Source organism: Antrostomus carolinensis, unplaced genomic scaffold (assembly GCF_000700745.2).
Source record: "Antrostomus carolinensis isolate BGI_N321 unplaced genomic scaffold, ASM70074v2 scaffold29225, whole genome shotgun sequence".
Lineage (NCBI taxonomy): Eukaryota > Metazoa > Chordata > Aves > Caprimulgiformes > Caprimulgidae > Antrostomus > Antrostomus carolinensis.
The window spans coordinates 62,585-70,142 of NW_010316229.1; the positions used below are offsets into that span (position 1 = coordinate 62,585).

At 39.2% G+C, this 7,558-nt stretch overlaps 1 protein-coding gene across 1 annotated transcript in view; it reads right to left on the minus strand.

The window, feature by feature from the left end:
• The window catches only part of RASGEF1A (RasGEF domain family member 1A), a 20,423-nt gene extending 14,536 nt beyond the window's left edge, over window positions 1-5,887 (minus strand). Inside the window, exons 1-2 of the mRNA XM_010168227.1 lie at window positions 5,843-5,887; window positions 1,680-1,808 (exon numbers count right to left, since the gene is read on the minus strand). The gene's annotated coding sequence lies outside the window, so the exon portion shown is untranslated. The remainder of the gene's footprint in view (window positions 1-1,679; window positions 1,809-5,842) is intronic.
• Window positions 5,888-7,558: the final 1,671 nt, after the last annotated feature.

Below are 7,558 nucleotides of genomic sequence, written 5' to 3' on the forward strand. Positions count from 1 at the left end.
AAGCAGCCTCCCAAGCACTCATGTTTTATTGGCACCCTGCTGTTTGCTGGTTTTCCTGTAGGCCCTTTTCCAAATTGTCAGCAGAAGGTGTAAGAGTGTGGGTGTCTGGAATATGAGCTGCTCTATTTTACATCTTGTTCTTAGGATGTAATGCTACTTCATTTCAATGTGGAAGCCATGATTTTTTTAACACATCTGCTGAAAAGCCAGAATAATACTACTTTACAACTAATATCTTTAAACAGTCAGGTGATTTAGTCCCCAGATACTGTTTTCATTTTAAAATCTTCTAAATGTACTCACAAGTTTCATCTTGTATCCTATTATTTTTAAATCCAAGTATTTCACATAGGTATTTTGACGCTAGCTACTGACAACAGTCTTCCTCTTTATAGGTCTACATATCAGCTGTACTCATTTCATGTTTCAGATGGTCCTAGCATCTTTTGCAAGTTCATACCTCTGTTGTTTAGTTACGTGTTGCTGAGGAATCACTACAACTCACCAGTTGTAGGCTGCTCAGTCACGGACTAGTTTGGCAGTGGCGATGGGAATGGTTATCACCTCTGTGTATAAAGCCAGATGCAGAGGCTTTTGCACCTTCTTTCCCTGACCCCTTGAATTCCCCAGCACCTACATCATGAGTTATAGAGCTATTTGGTGAGTAGATCAGGGGGCTGACCTGGATGAAAGTAATTCTGTACCAAGTGGTTAGCTTTTCCTGTGGAGTAATTTTGTGACTTGAGACTGCACCCCAGGAATAGTAAGGGAGAAAGAAGCCCTTAGGTCAGTAGTGCTGACAAAAACTCTGCATTGCCAAACCACAGGTCTCCCTTTTGTTCTCCCTGTTCAGAGACCTGATACAAGGAGAAAACAAAATGGGACTATCAACATGCTGAATATTAGGAATGTGAGCATGTAATTTCTGACCATGGAAGAATGGATCCAAAACATGCCCAGGATTTGAACAATTTAGGTCTTTAAATATTGCTTTTCTCATCCTTGTTTCTGTTGCTCTTATTTGCATTCCAGCTTGGACTATTCTGGTACTTCAATTTCAGTTAAAAGCCCTTCAATACATACTTCCCATAAAGGTGAGACTTAAATGGATTTAAGTGCATATTTAAGTGCATAAACTGACCCAGTTTGGTTTAATTGGTTGTAGTAAAACCACATAGTCACGTATCAGCACAGACTACCATTTTAAGTAATGCATCCCTTGATTTTTGTGAGAGGTAACTCTGATTTCCTGTTACACCAACTTAAAACACCCCACCAATAATTTACAACAGAGCACTCAACTCTAATAGGATGGTGAGGGTGACTGGAGAAAGGAGAATCGGATTAAAGACCCAATGGTGAAAGCCCAAAAGTGCAAAGCGACTTGCTGGGCAGGTTTCGTGGCAGATACACACCACTCCAGTGCACAGCACCAACCTGCAGCTCATGAGCAAAGTTATTTTTCCAGCCACTGTATCCAGCTGGTGAAGTAGTATATAACCTATGTTTGTGGCTACCAAAGAAGCAACAGTGCTTCAAGGAAAAAGACCCGAGTAAAAGTGCATCCAGTAACACACACCATTTACAATTTCAATTTACTCTTTACCAATCTATTTAGCTCAGAGTGGGAAATAAAGGACAGTAGCACAGCTAACTGAAGGATATAATCACTCACTTACCTTTTCTGCCTCAGTCCCCGTTTCTAGCTGCTGCTTCTGTTTAATGCAGATCTGTCCCACTTTAGCCAGGAGCTCATGTGGGTGAATGAAGACTCGCGAGCTCAATAGGAAAGTGAAGATATAAGTCCTCTGTGGAAGCAGAGAGGAGAAAAACAAAAAAACAACCAAACCACAAGTTGAATAACTTTAGCAAAAATAATGTTTTCCTTGGAAAAATTATTCCAGAAACCACAAATGTAACTCTCCTTCATTTAAATTTTTTATAATTTTTCCTGTCTCCAGAGACATGGTGGTCTTCTCTGTTAAAAGGAAATGCTGTAGGCTTCAAGGGTGTTAACTGCGGTGGTTTCAGATTCCCAAATTATTTCCCTTTAAAATGCCAAACTTAATATGCCTAACTAGTCATCACTCACCAAAAAGACAAATGAAATATGTCCAATGTAGGGTGTTATGCCACTTGAACACCACTATTTCTGCTGCTTTGTTTCTTTAAGAGTGATTGTTTTTCATTGAGCTGCAGAAAACTGCTTCATGTGTATTCCAGACCACAGCTGTAATTTCTTCATGTATAGGGTTTTTTGTTCCTTTTTCCCACAATCATTGACACAAGCTTTAGCTTAGATTGTGGCCATATGACAATAATTTAGTTTTAAGCTTGACTTTACTTATTTGGGGCCTGTTTCAGAGTCTTTTGAGTATGAACACTGCTACTAAACGGCAGTAATTATTACTTCTCATTAGAAATAGCATCTCCATTTGTATTTTAAAAGCTGTAATGCACTATATGCTGAATCATACTCTGAACAGTTTAGTTGAAGTGAGAATGCCTTCACACCCCTGTCTTGCTTCAGTGTTTGAAACCTGGCTTCTGTATTTGAATGTAATCGCCTGAGAAATTACAGTAGCATCTCACAAGCACTTCTGTTTTTCCTTTAGACTTTGACAGAATGACAAATGAATCCTTGACAATGGATTTCAATCAACCTTTGTTTTGTTTGCAGTGTGTACCGTTACTTTGCACTATGTTTTAGAACTGTGATTTGCCAGGCCACAGCCAGGTGTGTGTATAAATAGTCAATGTGTGAATATACCACCTTGGGCTGGGCAAGGAAATTGAGACATCTAAAAACTTAAGAACAGTTGTCTAAAGCACAGCATCTCTACTATTGGCTACCAAATTCTTCTGCTTGCAGTCTCTAAAGTGCACTGTAGTTAAACAGCAATGGTACCTTTAGGACATCAAAAAGTTATGAGGTTTATCTCTCTAATCACAATGAAGTATGTTATAGATGAAAAATGTTTCCACTCCTTTAGTACTCAGTGTGCCCTATAATATAAACTTGGCACTAAAAACCTCCAAATATCAGAAAAGGAAAAAGGAAATTTTTTTAACAAAATAAAGAAAATTAACTGAAAGTCAGTGTTCTGGGAGTGAGTAAACAGTATAATAGATTAAACTTAAATCTATTAAACATCCAAATCTGTCCTGAGGTTGTGGAGGAAGCTAATGAAAGAAGAGTGTGGAATGTGATACAGCCGTGGCATAAAAAATGCTCATTCAGATTTGAAGATCTTGTTAGCACTGGGGTTCACATATTAAATTAGGAATAGCATTAATTCTGTACAATCAAAACTGGAGTTAATCCATAGTCTTTGCTTTGTCTATTTATGAACAGAGAAAGAGAGGACGAGAAGGGTGAATTGGATGGGCAGTTTGGGTCAAGTTCCTGAGTAGTGCTTCCACTGACACCTACAAGAGATGGACAGCTGGGGCCACCTAACAACTTGGGTCTCAGTCACTTGGAGCAGGTGGCCAGGGTAGTGACAGACACAGCATGGCCTCCCTTGTTCATGGCATGTTGCAAATATCTCACACAAGTGTTCCTTGGGAAAATTGAAGAAACTGGGCTTCTGTTTGGTATTTTGCTTGTCTCTCTCCAGAATTTCAGAGGGTTTTTTTACATTTACAATGACAAAAAATTGAAGTTCATTAATTTTAAAAAGAAATTCAATGTAGCTCTTACATCTGCATCTGGAAGCAGTTGATAACATTGTGTCAGCTGTGGAGAAGCTCTATAAAAATCTACAGTACTGTATGTGGTGTGTTATGGGCACTAAAATGAGGCTGAAGAGCTATCCTGATTCACAAAAGGGGACTTGGTTGCGTTATGGGACAACATATCAGACCTTTTGCTCTTATGTATGTGAGAACAATCCCTAAACTGATACATTCCCCACTCAGAATGAAAGCAGGAGAAATAATAGTGTTGGGTTGTGAGATTTTGTGGGGATTATTGAGGTTTTGGGTTGTTTTTCTGTGCATTGTAAACTATGGGTTATCCTCTGTTATTTTTTTTTTTTTATAGTCAACTTCTGCGTTCATTTCTATCTGTGTTGTCCCTGAACTTAAAACTGTGAGTCTGGACTATCTGGGGAAGAAATTTAGCTGTTGGGTGTGTCAGCCGTCACTGGGTTGTGTGATTCTGCTAACATGAAGCAGGCCCTGCTTTTACCCTATTTTGCATTTGAGAGAGATGGGGAATAAGAAAAAAATTATGGACTTTGATACTTTTATCCCTTCCCCACACTCTTGTTTTTCGAGTTTAGAAGCCTGTCTGCAAGTAAGTAGTGGGGAACCACAACTTAAGCCACGTTGTCCTGCCAGAGACCTTTGCTCTGATAAGCTGGAACACATTCCTTTAAGGAAAGATATAATTTTGCTTCTCATACTAATTCTAGTGTTGGTCTCCTCAGTGGAAGTTTGTGTGATGTGGGACAGTGTTTACCCAGAGTGACTCTGAGAGAGGCCCACTCAAAGTATCATTTCCCTATTGTTATACTGCAAGAAAAGTGTGACCAGATGACCTGTGCTTTTATTTGGTTTCTTTGATAATGTTTTATATGATGTCAAAGAAAGTGCCAAACTGGCAAGACATAGGAAGATATATGGCTTTAAAATTGCATACTTTCCATTTTGGGCTTGCTGATATCTCTCTGTAATCAGTAATATCTGTACTGGACCCATGAAATGCTTTTCCAGACAACACTGGACTACTAGGTTTTAAAAACAAATTATTATTACTTCTGGAACCCATCTGCTCTATTTTTATAACATTTTAAAGTCACTTAACTGGAACTAGGTTCAGTACTTTGGAAAACAAAACTGTTCCATTATGGTCAATAAAGATACACTGTTTTACAATATATTGGTATCTAATTGTGGGAGGTTTTTGATACATTTATTGCTTATGCCAGCATAGACAACGAATAACTGCAATTAAGAACAAAATTTAAAATGATAGGTCTGACAGCAGTATTGACTCCCATCTCCTTGCCTCTTGTGAATCGCCACTCCCCGTCCAATAAAGAAAATTCAGGCTGAACTAAGCCATATAGTTTGGTGTAACAGTCTGTCTCAGGGGTTAGGAACACAGTTGGTCTGGATAGGAAATATTTCATACCAATGTGATATACCTGATCTAGAGCAAGGATTTCTGTGATTTGTTGTATCTGTACTCCTATATGCATAGGCTAACTGTTATAACAGTGTAAAAACCTACACTCTCATAGGCCATAGGCAATCCCCTAATCATAAAGAAGATTGTTTGGAGAAGGAAATATAGCTGTGAAGCTAGCTGGTTTGACAAAGAATGATTAAAAAATGTTTTCATAAGCTATGAGATTGAAAGTTAAGTTCCATTTATCCTACAAAAGTGGCAGGTATTTGGGAGGAGAGGCAAACCCCCCCCCCAGCTTTTCTGTGCTTGGAACAACGTAAGCTGACACAAAAGGGGCTTATGCTTTACAATAGAATAAGAAGCCAGATTCCTTTAGTGCCTAAAGTTGTTGCTAAGAGATGAGCTGAATTATATTTAAAAAAAAAAGAGAGAGAGTGCGAGCACACAAGACTAAAGAAGGAATTGTTACTCTCTGACCCAAGAATGCACTGATGTCTTCTCGAGGAGGAAAAAGAAAAATATTTTCTTTGTGCACTCACTGCTCATTCTGGAACTTCTTGTTTGTGAAATACTTTCTTGAAACGCTTTCTTGCTTGGGCACAAGGGTTGCACACTGGTACATTCCATTCCTAACCTTCCGAACTCCTCTGTCTCATGAGTATACATTTTTCTATGTGCTGAGCAAGCCCCTCTCCACAAACAAGCCTCAAAAGAGCAGTACACAAATGTAGGCCCTTATCTTTCCCGTCCTCCCTTGCCTGTCTTGTGTTCTGCCAACATAGCAAATACATTTTTGTTTTGCTTCTGTAACCAGTACAAAAAGATACTCTGTGTTTGCTTTCTCCTCCACCTCCTTTTTTCCTCTGTCTGGAAGGTTATTGTGATCTTTAGCTTAATGTCCCCACACGTGGGAATGCCCTCTCAGCTCTGTGTTCAGATGTACTACTCCAAAAATTTGGATGAGTACTGCAACTTAAAGATACACCACTCTGAAACTAAGGTAATCTCTGCTAACGTTACCACTAGCTTCTCTTGGTGAAAATTAATTGGTGATGCCTTGCTGCCTTTCTTAGCACGTGTAGCCAGAGACGCGAGACTGAGAGGTGTTTATTCCTTTCTCTTGAACACACAGTATTGGCTACTCTTCTGACAGGATCTCAGTGTAAATGGCTGTCACTCTAACTCTCTGTGGAAACTTCCCTAAAAATAAAAATGAGCATGACATTAAGTATAAAAACATGCAACTGAACTGAAATAGAAAACTTGGATTTGAAGATGACTCAAATACAGCTCCTTCTTTATGTTGTTAAAGCTTACTTATCTACTCATTTTATAATTAATACTTTCAGCTAAATCGGGTGATCTGATTTAACTAAAAGAATGTGTCCTGCTAAAGAGTAGATGAATTTGGTTTAATGTTGTTCTTCACCTCTCTCTCTCCCTGGAATTTCCTTGATTGCTTGTGTTGTCTCTCTCTCCCTCTCTCAGCTGTCAGCTTGCTGCCTATTCAAACTGCAGCCTCCTAGGGTGGGGTCTCTGACTGCTTGGTTTGCAATGCTCCCCTGCACAGTGTATGGGGTAGCACCATGGAAACTAGCAGCCTTCCAAAATAAGCTATAGACCCCTTAAGTAATGCTCACTTTAAGGAACCATTTTCAGAGTAGTTGTGTTATAAATAGATCCTATGTTACAAGTTACAATAAGGGATGTGCATTAGCAGCTACTTTAGAAAGTTAGCTATAGTCCAGAAATCCAAGCAGCAAGTAACTATATTCTAGTATCTTGCAAAAGACAACGAACCGACTCCTTTGAAGGCTTAACACTACAGCAGCCTAAAGCTATTCCCCTGGTATACCACACCAGCTCTACCTGCTGCTTTCTTCTGTACCTGTTCTACAACGTGTATTTGGGGACAGGGAGCAGAGATGTAATGTCTAACCATGGTTATCCCTCCTCTGTGTCTTATAAAAGACTTGGTACTAAGTCATCATCTGTCAAAGATAGTTCAATTGTATGTTAGCCATATTTAAATGCAAGGTTTAGGGTTCCGTTTGAACTGGACTATTAAAACATCCTTGTTTTGCCTTTTTCTAATCTTCTGTTGATGATAGCTGGCAATTCTGCTGCTTATACCCACTGAACTCTCATATGGGGAGTCCCATGGCAATTGTGAAGATGGGTAGTGTATACATGGGAGCTTAGAGGGACTTTATCGTGACTGATGTGAAACCACAGTAAAAAGTTCTACACAAATTAGTCTAAGAAACAACAAGATATAGTATGGCCCACTACAGCAAACAATAAGTTCAACATATAAGTTAATAGTGATTGCAATTTCCCACCTCCTTGTCAGTCTTTACAAAGAGCCAGGATGCTTCTGCCATAGCTGTCACTTTTCACAGAATCACAGAATGTTGGGGA